General features: G+C 37.8%; 1 pseudogene; it reads left to right on the forward strand.

The window, feature by feature from the left end:
- Positions 1-1,746: 1,746 nt before the first annotated feature.
- On the forward strand, positions 1,747-8,794 carry LOC101088811 (annotated as a pseudogene).
- Positions 8,795-16,814: the final 8,020 nt, after the last annotated feature.

The following is a 16,814-nucleotide window of genomic DNA, read 5'->3' on the forward strand; positions in this document are numbered from 1 at the left end:
AGTCATTGTTTCCTTGTTGATTTTCTGTTCAGATGATCTGTCCATTTTTGTGAGTGGGGTGTTGAAGTCCCCCACTATTATGGTATTAATATCAATGAGTTTCTTTCTGTTATTAATTGACTTATACATTTGGGTGTTCCACGTTGGGGGCATAAAGGTTTACAATTGTTAGATCTTGGTGGATAGACCCCTTAATTGTAATATAATGCCCTTCTTCATTTCTTGTTACAGTTTTAATTTTAAAATCTATTTTGTCTATTGTAAGTATGGCTACTCCAGCTTTCTTCTGATGACTGTTAGCATGACAGATGATTTTCTATCCCCTTACTTTCTTTCTGTCTGTGTCTTTAGGTCAAAATGCGTCTCTTACAAATGGCATATAGATGGGTCTTGTTTTCTTATCCAATCTGGTACCCTATGTCTTTTGATTGGAGTGTTTGTCCATTGACATTTCGAGTGAGTACTGAAATTGATGAATTTATTGCCATTGTATTGCCTGTTGAATTGTTTCTGGTGATGTTCTCTGGTCCTTTCTAGTCTTTGTTGCTTTTGGTCTTTTTTTTTTTTTTTGGCTTTTCTCCACTCAAAATTTCTTGCAGGGCTGGTTTAGTGGTCACAAACTCCTTTAGTTTTTGTTTGGGAAACTCTTTATCTCTCCTATTTTGAATGACAGCCTTGCTGGATAAAGAATTCTTGGGTGCATATTTTTCCAAATCAACATGTTGAATATATCCTGCTACTCCTTTTGGCCTGCCAAATTTCTGTGAATAGGTCTGCTGTGAATGTGGTCTGTCTTCCCTTACAGGTTAAGGACTTTTTTTTCCTTTGCTGTTTTCATAACCTTTCTTTGTCTATTTTGTGAATTGACTATGCTATGCCATGGTAGTGGTTTTTTTGTTTTTTGTTTTAAATCTAATGGAGTTTTCTGTGCCTCTTGAATTTTGATGTCTGTGTCCTTCCCCAGATTAAGAAAGTGTTCTGCTATAATTTGCTCACATAAACCTTCTGCCCCTTTTTATCTCTCTTCATCTTCTGGGACTCCTATGATTTGGATGTTATTCCTTTTGAATAAGTCACTGAGTTCTCTGAGTCTTGTATTGTGATCTTTTGCCTTTGTTTACCTCTTTATTTTTATGTTTCATTATTCTCTATAATTTTATCTTGTATATCGCTGATTTGCTGCTCTGCTTCATCCATCCTTGCTGTCGTGGCATCCATTTGTGATTGCATCTTGGTTTTATAGCATTTTTAATTTTGTCCTGACTAGATTTTATTTCTTTTATCTGCACAGAAAGGAATTCTGCGCTGTTTTCAACCCTAGCTAGTATTCCTATTTTTGTGGTTCTAAATTCTAGTTCAGACAGCTTGCTTATATCTGTGTTGATTAAGCCCTTGGCTGTCATTTGTTCCTGTTCTTTCTTTTGGGACAAATTCCTTTGTTTTGTCATTTTGGAGGAAGAATAAAATTAATAAAGTAAAAGATGAAAATTAAAAATTAAAAACAAAACAAAAAGTCAAATAAAGGAAGGTAGATCCTAGAGGTGCTTTGGTTTTTGAAAGAAGCTTGAAAGAACAGAGGAAAAAGGGGAGAGAAAGAAAAAAAAAAGATAAGGAAGCATTTAAAAATTTTTTAAACTTATATAATAAAATATAAAATAAAAGAAAATGAAATAGAATAATTTAAAAAATAAAGTAAAAAAATAAAAATAAAAACAAATTTTCTCTTTCTGTATCCAAGAATGAGGAAGAAAAGAAAAGAAAAAGAAAAAAAAAAAACAAGCAAAAACAGAAGCAAAGAAAATGAGTAAATAAATGAACCAGCAAACAGAATGAAACTCGAATGAAGTTACATCCAGTTTCCCCTCGACCTGAAACTATGAAGCCTTCTATAGTCTGTACACGAAGGAGGTGGAGTGACTTTGGTCGTCTTCTAGGGGATATGGTTGGAGGGTGCAGTTGGGTGGAGCTTGGTGTAAGGGCTCCATTCTCCACTAGGTGGCGCTGCTTAGCTTTTTGGGGTGGATCAGTGTGCACATGCACATGCGTGGGAGAGGTGGAAATGGCTTCATCCAGCTCTAGGGAGCAGGAAATTTGCACTCTCACTGACCTGTGATCAAGCACCTCTCCTTTGTCTCAGGCCTCCCTCTACTCCTGCCTCTACTTTGTCTGTATCCAAGCTGTCTTCCTGCCAATGGTTTTGGGGAAACAGAATTCTTGTTCAGTCCCCTGTGAATGTTTTCACTCTTCCTCTCTCTCTCTACCTTTTGGGGGAGTGCTTTTCTTGCATGATCCCGATGCACCACACTCTCCCTCTTTCTCTTTCTCTGTTCTCTCTCTGCACTAACAGTTCCCTACCCTCCACAACTTTTCTCTCCCTCAGTTCACCTCTCCACACCATGTACCTGCCAAGTTCTGTGGCTCAAGTTTTGCAGTTTGTTGTGTTAATCCTCAGATCAATTTCCTAGGTGTTCAAAATGGTTTGGTGTTGATTTAGCTGTGTTTCAGGAATGTGACAGGTTCGGGGTCTCCTGCTGCTCTGCCATCTTAACTCCCTCCCTCAGTTCTCACAAATTCTTAACTCTTTTCTTAGGTCTCACTCCTCAGGATCCTTAATCTAGTGAGAAATCAAGTTGCTGAAAAAGGAACTTCTACTTCTCTGGGGTGATGGAGTGAAGAAGTAGTCATTCCTGGACAGAATTTTCCCTTGCTTTTACTCTGGTCCCTATTAAGTATACATTGATTTCATAATATGGAAGTTAAACATTAAGCTGTAAATGATCTGGACTAGTCTTATTTTCCATTATCTAAGTAGTTATTGCAACCCCATGATAAATTTCCATATTTAAGTAATCTCTACACCCAATGTGGGCTTAAAGTCACGCCTCCAAGATCAAGAGTTGCATGCTTTTCAGACTGAGCCAGGTACCCTAAATGTACATATTTAGATTGGAGAATGATGCCTTAGGCAAAGGATACCTGCCACTGGCTAAGAGGGTGAGAAGGTTGAGGTGTATCAGATTCTTCTCCCAGAGGTGCCCGCAGAAGAAAAGTATTAGCCATGTCATCTTTGATCAGAAGGATGATCAGTGCAGCAAAAGTCCCAGCACCATTGGTCCCTACAGTGAAGCTCTTTTAGTCTACAGGACCATTTATATTTAGGACAGCTAGGCTTGGGACCTTCAATTGGAGCTTTCCAGGAGGGGTGGTGGAAGAAGCTAAACAAGTTCTTGCAAACACGGGTGAAATTCTGAAATTTGCAGGCTGTAACTCTACTAATGAGTTAAAAATCAACTGTTTTGCTGGCTGATAAATGACTTCGATATCAGTATTTTAGGAGTAGGTTTCCTGCTAGGTTTGCCTACCAGGTTGTTGCGTTGCCCAAAGGAGGTGGTGTTGAGATTGATGTAGTAGCTCTCCAAGGACTTCTCACAACAGCATGACTATAAGTAGGGCCAGTGCTAGTCAGTCTGGAAGTTTTATAAGCTTGTAAAATTAATATCTTACTTTTTATAATTGATGTTGGAAAGTATTGTTTTGGTTAAGATATCTGAAATTTTTATGGAAATACTATATAATAGGGCAGTTGAATGTGAATTGAAGATTAGATGATGAACCTAGTTACTATCACCAATTTTACACATTGATATTGCTGAATGTAGGTAAGAAGATACTCATTACATAGTTACTCAAGTAAAAGTAAGAGGGTTTAACATGTAGGAAAGAGGAGCTACTCTTCCTGAGAAATAATAAAGAGCACACCTAATTCAATTATATATAATTGTATATTCAGTATAGCTCTGTGAATTAATAAAACAAGATTCATCTCTGAAAAAAATATAGTAGACACTTTTACATGAAGCAGTATATTACAGTGGTTAAGGGCAGGGACCCTAGAGCAAGACTACCTGAGCTTAAATCCTATTGTAGACTCGGGCAAATTACTTAAGCTATCTGCCCTGTTTCCTCTGTGAAATATTTCCTCTGTTTTATCTGTAAAATGGGGATATTTCTAGTACCCATCTTATAAAGTTGTTGAAAGGATTAATGCATATAAAGCACTTAGGATAATGCCTGGCATATAGCAATGATGATGAAGAAGGAGGAGGAGGGAGAAGAAATAGATGCCTTCTCAGGAATGGAACATTATTCCTCAATAAAAAGAAATGAGCTATCAAGCCATAAAAAGACATGGAGGAACCTTAAATGTATGTTGTTAAGTCAAAGAAGTCAGTTTGAAAAGACTACATAATGTATGATTGCAACTATACGATATCTGGAAGAGGCAAAGAGTAAAAAGATTAGTGGTTGCCAGGAGCCTGGGGAGTGGTGGGGAGGTAGGAGAGGGATGAATAGGTGGAGCACAGGACATTGTTAGGGCAGCACGCTACGGTAATGATGGGTACATGCGTTATGCATTTGTCATAACCCATGGAATGTTCACACACAGTGAACCCTAACGTAAACTAAAGAGTGTAGTTAATGATATTGGTTCGTCAGGTGTACCACACTAGTGCAAGGTGCTAATTAGGGAAAGTATACCACAGGGCAGAGGGAACATATGGGTATTCTCTGTACATAAAAAAAAAAAAATTCTCTAAATTTATTTTTAAATTTATTTTTATTGTTAAAAAAGATTGGAGAAAAAAATGCTTATTAGATAGAAACATGAAAAGCAATAATTTTAAGAAAGCATCTTTTGGGGTTTTTGCTGAATGTGCATAACATAGTGTGTTTGATGACTGGTATGGCTGGAACTTTGCAGGTAAATTAAACAGTGATAGAGACGTGATCTTTTTTTTCTGTGTATTTTAATTTTTATATGAATGGAGTGAATTTTCTGAGTCACAGAGTGGAGCATATCTGCATTTTGGCCATCCTGGTGACTCCTAGGCAGAGAGCCAGTCAAGTTGGCGTAATCTGAGGCAACAGGGATGAGAGGTCCGCCTCCCACTTCCCAAGTTCGTGTCACCAACTGGTCCAAGTCAGAAGCCCAAGTAACTGGCCTTTGTTGGCAGGATGCAAAGAAAGAGTATGAGGTTACTGCTAAAACTGGATTCTGGAATTGGAAAATGGCAAGCTAAAATTTCAGCTAAATAAAATATGAATAAGGTAGTGTTTTATAATATTCCGTTATTGTAACAGGCTGGGCAATTATGAGAAAACAGTATTATCCTGAGTAAAGAATGACTTGGCAGTGCTCAGGATAAACGATTACTTACAAAAGTCCTCTCTGTTTCTTCTGTTCTGTTGGCAAAAGTAATGGCTGAAAATGACCAGACTGACTTGAAAATAAGCAGGCTCAGCAGCACAGCCATTTGGGGAAATGCATCAGGGCTGACACAAGGCTCAGAAAGAAAGGATCTTGACATAACCCATTTTCATGTATTGCTTTCCAGAAAAGCTTTCTCTGCTATTTATAGGCACATGTGTTATCTTGGCCCTCTGGGAGCAAAAATTTATATATTTGACCAGAAGAGTTTTGCTAGTAGGCAGTTTCCTGAGAGAAATAGGACATTTGTTTATTTGTTTTACTTTGGGCTTAGCTAAATAAAAGCTGAAATTTTGCAAAAGCAGACCAGAGTTGTTTAGTATCAGGCAATTTGTAGATGTAAAAATGTGTGGATGTGTTTTGATGCAATTGTGTGTCATTATGTAACACGATAGAAATGAGGGCAGCCCACAGGGTTGAGTGCTGCATCCAGCACTCAAGGGAAGGGAATCTGGATTGGGTGAAGTGAATGTGTGGAAAAGAAAACACAATGTCCTGCAAAGAGACTAATTAGGAGCCAAATGCATGTTCTCAGATCATCCAGGTGTTTTTCCTTTTTGCCTCTTCTGAAGGATTTATTTTTTATATCATGTTGGAAAGACATAAGTGAAACCTAGATACTTCTGAAGCTCTTTTCCTCCCTGGCTCTTAACAATGTAGGTTACTTGACTCACTTCCTGTCTCCTGAGTTTGCAGGCAGAAGATCTGTGGTGATAGAGCCAGTCTGGCTATGCGTGTTGGGAAAGGGATGCTCAGAAATCGAAAAGGGAGCTTTGTCTACTCCTTTTACTGAAATACTACTAATGCATGTGGCTCCCATGTTCCAAAGAAACTATAGATGGTGTTTTCTCAATTGATCCTGGCAGTTTTAAAAATAAGACCCAGTATAAACAGACATTGATCTTTTGATGAGCAAACAAGAATGTAAAGAATTCTGGAGGGAAATAAAAGTTGTTTACTGTTAGGATATTGATTGAGAAAACTAAATGCCACTAGGGCTCTTATCTACTCTCTGATTGAATTGCCAGTATTTCTACTATTGAATTTGAACAATTATTTTCTCTAGGGCCCCAAGTTATTATTTTATCACTTTTGGCACATTATTTTGTTATGTTTCAATATGGACTTGTCCATGGTCTTCATATGTACAGGCTGTTTTTTTTTTAAATATATAAAAATCATTTAATCAAGTGTGATAAAATAATAATTACAGTAAATTTAATTGCTGGATACCTCAATTTGGTAAGCTGAATAGAGATCTAGATTAATATGAAGTTTTAAATATGGCATCTGTAAAAATTCAAATTCAAGGAAGACATGTTAGAGTCACTGTCTTGTTTCAGGTGCTTTAAATAGCCTTATATGACTTCAAGGGCTTGTTTTTAGTTTTGGTAATTTCTGGCTTTTGTGGCAGAAAAAAATACCTCTGAGAGAAGAAACAGAAAGAGAAGGGAGAAAAAAGAGGGTGTAGGAGCTAAATTTCGATATCTCTTTGGCCAGAGTTGGCAATTTTCTATTATAGAACAATATTTAAATTTTCACAGGATTCACTGAAGGCATTGCTAGACAACAAACAACTACTGCAGATATATTATAGCTTTAATCTGGTTTATTAAGCTTCTCTCTAGACAATTCATTTTTCTGAATCAGAAGACCAGTATTCTCATATTTGCTATCATGTTGAAGCTGTTCTGTTTGTTTACAAATTTCACACAGGGCATATTTTTTCGTATGATAATATTTAACACAAGTTATATTGTTGTACCTGTGACTGCAAACATGACCCTTTTTATTTTTAGTGTATTAGTCAGTTTAACAATACTCTGCTTGTTCTCTTTTGAAATCCCAATTTTCTAACTCAGAAGCCCAGACCCTGGATGCACCTTCAAGGCTATCAACACTGGATCTCTTTTTGGAAACTCGGAAATCAGAATTAGCAGTTTTATCATTGAGAACTTCCTGTTAGAATGTGCCTATTAGTCCTAGATTGGATCAGCAATGGATAGTATATAGGAGAGGGCCCTTTATACACTTTGGCCTAGGCTGGTATTTTTGTCTCTAGCCTTGTCCTCTACTGTAAGCAGGTTCGCCAGGATGTACACTCTGAGATGGAGCCTTTTGTACATTAGGTTTATTGAGAAGTGTTTTTAGAATCAATACCTGTGGGAGTAGAGTGGTCTTGGCAGAGGAAGAACCTGAGTTGTGCTACAGTTACAACAAAGGCCTCATCTGCTCCTTGAGGGGGTGCTCTGGGGCTGGAGTGACCATTCAGAGTTGTCCTAATTTGGGGCAAGAGGAGTGGGCCTTACATCTTTGTGCTGATAGTCATGGTCCAGGCTGCCCCAGGAACAGAGCATGAGGCTCTGTGGGTAGGAAAGGCAAACCCATCGACAGAATACGTCTATTACAGACAAGGTTAAACCACCCTTCTCCAGGATGGACAGGGTCCAATAGACTCAACTTGCCCTAATGTGTCTGGTTGATTGTCTCAGGGATGGTGTTGTATCGGGCTCAGTGTGGGTTGCTGTCACTGGCAGGTTGGACACTCACTCAGAAGCAGCAGTTGACAGACTGGTCTTGGTGACCTCCACTCCTTACCACCACTGATTCTCTTCATGTACCTATTGTGCCAGCCCTGAGGTGGCAGTGAGAGACCAGTTGATGCCAGCTGGTTGAGTCATTCTGTCTACTTTGGGTTTGCTCTTTTGTGGTGGATGTTCTCTGGTGGCATCAACCTCTGATTCAGTGATCTTCACACACTTTGTACTCATTCCATAAGTGCATCCACATGTCTCTTCCTCTGACCTCCCAATTGTTTTCCTGCTAGGCTCTTCCTCAACCAGCTGAAGGTTTTGTCACCTACCATGAGTCCATGTGTATTCTGACTTTAGGCTTCCTCCTTCCTCACAAAGTGGGTGGTGAGGAGTGGTGCCCAAGGCTGTGTCCATGAGAAGGATGTCATTCCCTGCTGCCTCTCAGGGCTGCCTCACATAGGGCTGTGATGTGGCAGCAGTCTCTTCCGGGCTTTGTATTGATAACTAAACTGATCAACATGAAAATGAGGCTTTGTTTCTCCTTAGTAGGATGGTCTCAAATACCCCTTGGCCCCAATGTGGCTACAGGTGTGAGCTGAAGAAGAGGCATTGATGCCACAATGGGGATGACATGATGTTCAGGCCACTCGCTTGTGAAGTTCACATGTTCTCTCTGGCCCTGCTCATGCCTGATCCCTTAGTACCATTTCCTTTTATAGTGGATTGCTGATGGCTCCACTTGGCCTCATGACTTGGTTGGTCTGACAAAGCCAGCTCATCATAGGCAGTTTTGGCTGTCTGGTCAGCTGATTGGCTACGATCAGACACTCCATCTCTGACAGGGCCAGTAGTATGCCAAGAGCTGTCTTTCAAAAGACATAACTGTCTGCCATAAAAGGCAAGGCTTTGCTTTAGAACCTTAGCAGTATAATCTCTTGTATGGTTTTGCCACAAATACCACAGGTGTCTTTTTTTTTTTTTTTTTTTTTTTTTTTTTTTAATACCACAAATACCTCCAATAGCATAGAGTTTCTTGAGTTGTATAGCATACCTGGCAGGGCCACTGCACCACAATATTGAGCTGAGAGGCAGCCACAGCAAAGGCCCCAGCCAATCCCATGGGAGCTCTGGAGTGGGGAGGCTCCTCAGAGTTGTTACAAATCAAGTCGAGGGGACTAGGTCCTTAGATTTCTGCACTGACCAGCCATTGCATGTGGGCTGCCTTCAGAAAGGGGGCATAATATCAGGTAAGGTGATTCACATTAGCTGTGGCTAATCCCCAGAGTGAGTCTCTTTTGAAAGTCGTCAGCTGCCTCTTGTACTCTCCTTTCTCCTCTCCATTTATTATTATTATTTCTTCATTGCCATTATTTATAACATTTATATTATTCTTTAATCACAGTTGCCATGATTGTTTCAATCTCTGTCCTATACATGCCACTCTTTTTTTTAATATATAATAATTTTTGCTCTTATGTTTGATTGGCTGACATTTATCCTTTGGTAATTTTTAAAGATAAACTTATGGGAGGTAGGAGGCTGAGGCTTTTCAATCTTTTGCCTTAGTCCTTGAAAGACAGTTTGGTTGTATTTAAAGTTCTTGAGTTATTCTTTCTTTGAGCTAATTTAGACATTACTGTCTTCTAGCATTGACCCAGGCTGTGGAGAAACTTAGAGTCAGCCTAATCTGCCCACTGATGCTTCCACTTATAAGTGACAATTTTTTTTTTTTTTTGAGAGAGAGGGCACAAATGAGTGAGGGGCAGAGAGAAAGAGAGTGAGAAGGAGAGAGTGAGAGAGACTGAGAGAAAGAAGAGGGGCTCAACTGAAGTGGGGCACAAGCTCATCCGATGTGGGACTTGAACTCACGAACCGTGAGATCATGACCTGAGCTGAAGTTAGATGCTTAACCGACTGAGCCACCCAAGCACCCATAAGTGACAAACTTTTTATCTGGATGTACAAATATTTTTTGGAATATGCCTTGGTGTTAAATGTTTTGTGTGAATTTTTCCTGGGACAGATGGATCCTTTTCAACCTATAGAGTCATATCTTCTTTTATTTCTGTAAAACTTTCTTGAATTATATCTTTAAATATTTAGTCTGTCCTATTGTTTTTGTTTTCATCTGCATAAATTGGGCCTCCGTTGCCATCCTTCCACAGCAGTTACTTTCTCTGATCCTCTTAACATTCTTTATTTCTATTTCCATTTCCCTGCTTTTTTAATTCTTTCCTTCTATGTCTCTTACTGTTTTGACAGTATCCTTGTGTTGCTTCCAATTTTGCCTTTATCTTTTATGATTTTTTTCTTTTAATTTTCTGAGATCTGCCAGCCTATTTAAAAAACAGAAAAACATCTTCTCTTGTCACATATTTCCTGTGCACTTGTATTTCTGCTCTTTAGTGGCTTGAATCTCCTGAATCATATTGACAATTGCTTTAAAAAGATGACAAAGTTAATGATGAAATACTTGTTCAAAATTTTCATTTGTTATGAAAAAGGATGCACACTATAAGTGAGCATAAACATTAAAAGAATGGTAAAAAGGCATATAATTTTGGGGGGCACCTCGCTGGCGCCGTTAGAGGAGTGTGCGACTTGATCGTGGAGTTGTGAGTTTGAACCCCGTATTGAGTGTAGAGATAACTAAAAAAAAAAAATAAACTCAAAAGAGCATATGATTTCTTATCTAATGGGGGGAGAAATGGAATAATAAAAAATCCAAAAGAAGGCAAGAAGTAAGGGAACAGGAATATAGAAGAAGTAACAGTAGCTTGTTAAGATGGTATATCTGAACTTAAATATATCAATAATTATGGTAAATGTAAATGGCAAGATGTTTTAATAAAAGACAAATATTGTCAGATTGGAAACAAAATACCTAATCATACGACATCTAACATGATGTACAGCTAAAACATAAAGATACAAATTTCTGTTTATAAAAAGATGGAAAAACAGGGACCATATTTACCCTCCCTCCTGAAACAACTGAAAATTCAGTCAAAATATATGAAGTCATGGTCCTGAAGCATTTAACATCAGCCAATGGAGACAGGAAACAAATGAATGAAACTCTCTGATTACCCCAGTTTACTGCCTGGAGAAAGTTTCCTAAGATACAGGGATTGGGGGAAGCCAGGAAGAGCCCAGCAGTCTCCCTGATATGAACTAGGAACCTGAGGAAGCCGAGTTGGCTACATTTTGCAGGGCAGAGTACTGGGAAAGAGGGAGCCACACAGAAAGAGACTATATTTACAGAGCCTCTCCTTTTAGTATTTAGCTCAGTACAGATCAGCCTGTGTGTAAGAGAAAAGTACCTGAGGCTGAGGAAAGAGAACTACCTGAAAAGGATTAGAGGGAACACTCATAGGACTTGTAACAGTGCCTCATAAGCAAAGTGGAATACCTCATACCTCACAAAGTAGTAGATACTCAGAATGGCCTTGTCTCAGTAATGAGGCTAACTTAACCCTAGACCTACATGCTGTTATGGTCCTAACTCAAGCAAGACCTAAAGGGATCAAATTGTTTCTAAGAAATTAAACTGTGTCTTATAACAAAGCACAAAATGTTTATAGGAATACAAAAATGCCTAGCACTCAACAATCACATTGTCTGGCCTCTGGTCAAAAATTGTCCAGCATTCAAAGAAGAACACAATCCATAATTAGGAAAAAAAAAAGTCAATCCAATCAATCATTCAGTTAAAACTGATTCAGAAATAGTAGAGATGATAGAATGAGCAAAGAACATTAAAATAGTTATTATAACTGTATTTGATATTTTTAAGAATCTAGAGGAAAGACTGAACATGTTAAGTAGAGACATGAAAGCTATAAAAGACTCAAACTGAACTTTTAGAAATAAAAACCATAATGTCTGAGATGAAAAATAAGATTGACAGGATTAGTAATTAATAGGAATCAATCCGGGGTGACTGGGTGGCTCAGTCAATTAAGTGCCTATCTTAAGCCAAGGTCATGATCACATGGTTTGTGAGTTCAAGCACCACATCCGGCTCTCTGTTGTCAGCCAGAGCCTGCTTTGGATCTTCTGTACGGTCCTCTCTCTGCCCCTCCCCTGCTCACGTTCTCTCTGTCTCTCTCAAAAACAAACAAACAAACAAAAAAAAGGAATCAATCCTAATCAAGTAGGATTAATAACAGATTACATTGCAGAATAAGAGAGAAGTGAATTTAGAGACCTAGCAATAGAAAGTGTTCAAAAAGAAACACAGGGAGGAAAAGACCGTGGGGGTGAGGGGTGGGGGATGGGGAAGGGGACTCTCTGAGGAGCCAGGGTGTGGGAAGAAATAATGACTGAATATCTTCCAATATTTGGTGTGATGACAACTATAAACCCACACATTCAAAAATATCAATAAACTCCAAGCATAAGAAACATGAAGAAACTACATTAAGTCTAATCATTTGCTTAAAACCAGTGACACAGATACCTTAAGAGCAGCAGAAAAAAGGTTCATCATGTGCAGAGAAACAATAATATGGATGACAGTGTATTTCTTATAGTTCTTATACTCTAGTTATGCAAGCTACAATGCAGTGGAACAACAGCTTTGAAGTACTGGAAAGGGGAAATAAACCTAAAATTCTTTGCCCATTGAAAATATCTTTGGAAAACAAAGGTGATATAAGAACATTTTTAAGTATATTGAATGTAAATTTTTTTTTCAATGTATTTATTTTATTTTTGGGACAGAGAGAGACAGAGCATGAATGGGGGAGGGGCAGCGAGAGAGGGAGACACAGAATCGGAAACAGGCTCCAGGCTCTGAGCCATCAGCCCAGAGCCTGACGCGGGGCTCGAACTCACGGACCGCGAGATCGTGACCTGGTTGAAGTCGGGCGCTTAACCGACTGCGCCACCCAGGCGCCCCAAGTATATTGAATTTAAAAGAATTAGTCACCAGAAGACATGCACTATAAGAAATATAAAAGGAAATCTTTAAAGCAGAGGAAAAGTAATACCAGAAAAAATATGGATCTGTAAAAGGAATGAAGAACACTAAAAAATTATATATATAGATACAAATACACAATTTTTCTTAATTAAATCTTAAAAAGATATACTATATAAAGCAATAACAATATTGATATATTGTAGGGTTTATAGTATATGTAGAAGTAAAATGTATGGTAATAGCACAAAGTCTTGGAGGAGAGAAATAGTATTATACTGTTATAATGTTGATATCATTTGAAGGTACGTTGTGATAAGTTAAATATGTATACTGTATATCTTAATGCAACTACTAAAATAACATGACAGAGTTACAGCTAATAAGCCAATAAAATGTATAAAATGGAATAATAAAAAATCACCAAATCCGAAAAATAACAGAAAAGAGGAGAAGGGGAAAAGAGAAAATATTGGACAAATAGAAAGCAAATAGTAAGATCTTAGATTTATACCCAATGATATTAATTATATAAATCATATCAGTTAAATGTAAATGCTATACATACCTCAATTAAAAGGCAGAGATTATCAGATTGGATTAAAAAAACTAGACCCAAAAATATGTTGTGTATAGGAATTAAAATTTTATTTTATTTTTATATGTTTATTTATTTTTGAGAGAGAGAGAGAGAGAGAGAGCACACGAGCAGGGGAGGAGCAGAAAGAGAGGGAGACATGGGGCATCTGGGTGGCTCAGTTAGTTGAGTGTCTGACTTCGGCTCAGGTCATGATCTCACTGTTCATGAGTTTGAGCCCTATGTCTGGCTCTGTGCTGATAACTAAGAGCCTGGGGCCTGCTTTGGATTCTGTGTATTCCTCTCTCTCTGCCCCTCCCCTGCTTGTGCTCTCTCTCTCTCTCTCAAAAGAAACATAAAAAAAAAAAATTTAAAAAAAATAATAGAGAGGGGGACATAGGATGTGAAGTGGGCTCTGTGTTTACGGCAGACAGCCCGATGCGGGGGTCAAACTCATGAACCACAAGATCATAACCTGAACTATAGTTGGATGTTTAACCAACCTAGCCACCCAACCAGTTCTTGTGCCCCAAGAATTCTAATTTTAATAAAAAGACCTGGGGAACCTGGGTGGCTTGGTTGGTTAAGCCTCTGGCTCTTTATTTTGGCTCAGGTCATGATCTTGAGGATCGTGAGACTGAGCCCTGCTTTGGGCTCTGTTCTAACAGTGTGGAGGCTGCTTGGGATTCTCTCTCTCCCTCTGTACCCGCCACCCCGCCACCCGACCTCTTGCACTCTCTCTCTCTCTCAAAAATAAATAAATAAACTTAAAAAAAGAGACTCAAATAGGTTAAAAGTAAAAGAAAGGAAAAAATATACCATGAAAACTCTAATGAAAAGAAGTCTGGAGTAGCTATATTGTCAGGCAAAATTGATTTCACAGGGAAGAATATTATGAAGGATAAAGAAGGTCATTTAATAATTATAAAATTAACAATTTCTCATAGAGACATAATGATCTTATACATTTCTTTGCCAAATAATATAGCTTCAAAAATGAAGGAAAAACTGATAGAACTTCAAGGAGAATTAGACAAATCCACAAATATAGTCAGCAATTTCAACAATTGGATAGGATAAGAAGACAGAAAATAAGAACATAGAAGTCTCAAACACTATCAAACAACTTGACCTAATTGACATTTATAGAATACTTAACACAGAATATACATTTTCACATGGAATACTTATCAAACTATATTTTAAGTCACAAAACAATAAAATGGTTCAAATCCTGCATCCATTCTTGATACAAACCTCAACAAAGTATGACTAGAGTATGGCTCAACATCATCCTCAATATAATCCTCAATGTGGAAAAACTGAGAGCTTTTCTTTTAAGATTATAAACCAGACAGGGATGTCCACTCTCACCATTGTTATTTAACATAGTACTTTAAGTTCTAACCTTACAAATCAGACAATAAAAAGAAATAAAAGGCATACAAATCAGCAATAAAAGTCAAACTTTTATTATTCGCAGATAACATGATACTCTATGTAGAAACCTTGAAAAATTCCACCAAAAAATTTGCTAGAATTAATACATGAATTCAGCAAAGTCACAGGATATAAAATCAACATGCAGAAATCTGTTGCATTTCTATACACCAAAAACAAAGCAGTAGAAAAAGAAATCAAGGAATTTGTCCCATTTGCAATTGCACCAAGAAAACAATGATACCTGGGAATAAAGATAACAAAAGAAGTAAAAGATCTATACTCTAGAAACTATAGAACACTTATGAAAGAAATTGAAGAGGACACAAAGAAGTGCAAAAGCATCCCATGCTCATGGATTGCAAGAACAAATATTGTTAAAATGTCTATACTTAACCAAAGCAATCTACACATTTAATGCAATCCCTATCAAAATAACATCAGCATTTTTCACAGAGCTAGAACAAATAATCCTAAAATATCTGTGGAGCCACAAAAGACCCTGAATAGCCAAAGGAATCCTGAAAAAGAAAAGCAATGCTGGAGGCATCACAATTCTGGATTTCAAGCTTTATTACAAAGCTGTAGTCATCACGATAGTATGGTACTGGCACAAAAACAGACACAGAAATCAATGGACAGAATAGAAAATCCAGAAATGAACCCACAACTATATGGTTGACTCATCTTGAGCAAAGCAGGAAAGAATATCCAATGGAAAAAAAGGCTGTCTCTTCAACAAATGGTGTTGGGAAAACTGAACAACAACCTGCAGAACAAAACTGGACCACTTTCTTATGCTAGACACAAAAATAAATTCAAAATGGATGAAGGACCTAAATATGAGACCCGTCACCATCAAAATAATAGAGGAGAACACAGGTAGAAACCTCTCTGATTTCAGCTGGAGCAACTTCTTACTAGACACATCTCCTGAGGCAAGGGAAACAAGCAAACGTGAAATATTGGGACTTCCTCAAGACAAAAAGCTTCTGCGTAGTGAAGGAAACAATCATAAAACTAAAAGGCAACCTATTGAATGGGCAAGATATTTGGCAATGCATATCTGATAAAGGGTTAGTATCCAAAATCTATAAAGAACTTATCAAACTCAACATTCAAAAAACAATCTAGTTAAGAAATGGGCAGAAGACATGAATAGACATTTTTACAATGAAGACATAAAGATGGCCAACAGACATGTGAAACTATGCACAACATCACTCATCATCAGGGAAATACAAATCAAAACTACAATGAGATACCACTTCACACCTGTCAGAATGGCTAAAGTTAACACAGGAAATGACAGATGTTGGTGAGGATGAGAAAGGGGAACTCTTACGCTGTTGGTGGGAATGCAAACTGGTCCAGCCACTCTGGAAAACAGTATGGAGGTTCCTCAAAAAGTTAAAAATGGAACTACACTATGACTCAGCAATTGCCCTACAAGGTATTTAACTCAAAGATAGAAAAATACTGATTTGAAGGGGCACATGCACCTCAATGAGTATAACAGTATTATCAACAATATGCAAATTATGGAAAGAGCCTAAATATCCATCAACTGATGAATGAATAAAGAATATATATATATATATATATATATATATATATATATATATATATATGGAATGCTACTCAGCCATCAAAAAGAATGAAATCTTGCAATTTGCAGTGATGTGAATGGAGGTAGAGTGTATTATGTTAAGCAAAATAAGTCAGAGAAAGACAAATACCATACGATTTCACTCATGTGGAATTTAAGAGATAAAACAGTTGAATGTAGAGAAAAAAGAAGAGGGAGGCAAACCATTAGACACTCTTAATGACAGAGAACAAACTGAGGGTTGATGGAAGGAGGTGTGTAGGGGATGGGCTAGATGAGTGATGGGCATTAAGGAGGGCACTTGTGATGGGCACTGAGTGTTGTATGTAAGTGGTGAGTCACTAAATTCTACTCCTGAAACCAATATTACACTATATATTAAATAACTAGAATTAAAAAAAATTAATGTTTATTTTTGAAGGAGAGAGACAGGACACGAGCAGGGGAGAGGCAGAGAGAGA

The sequence above is a fragment of the Felis catus genome, chromosome F2, assembly GCF_018350175.1.
Source record: "Felis catus isolate Fca126 chromosome F2, F.catus_Fca126_mat1.0, whole genome shotgun sequence".
Taxonomy (NCBI): domain Eukaryota; kingdom Metazoa; phylum Chordata; class Mammalia; order Carnivora; family Felidae; genus Felis; species Felis catus.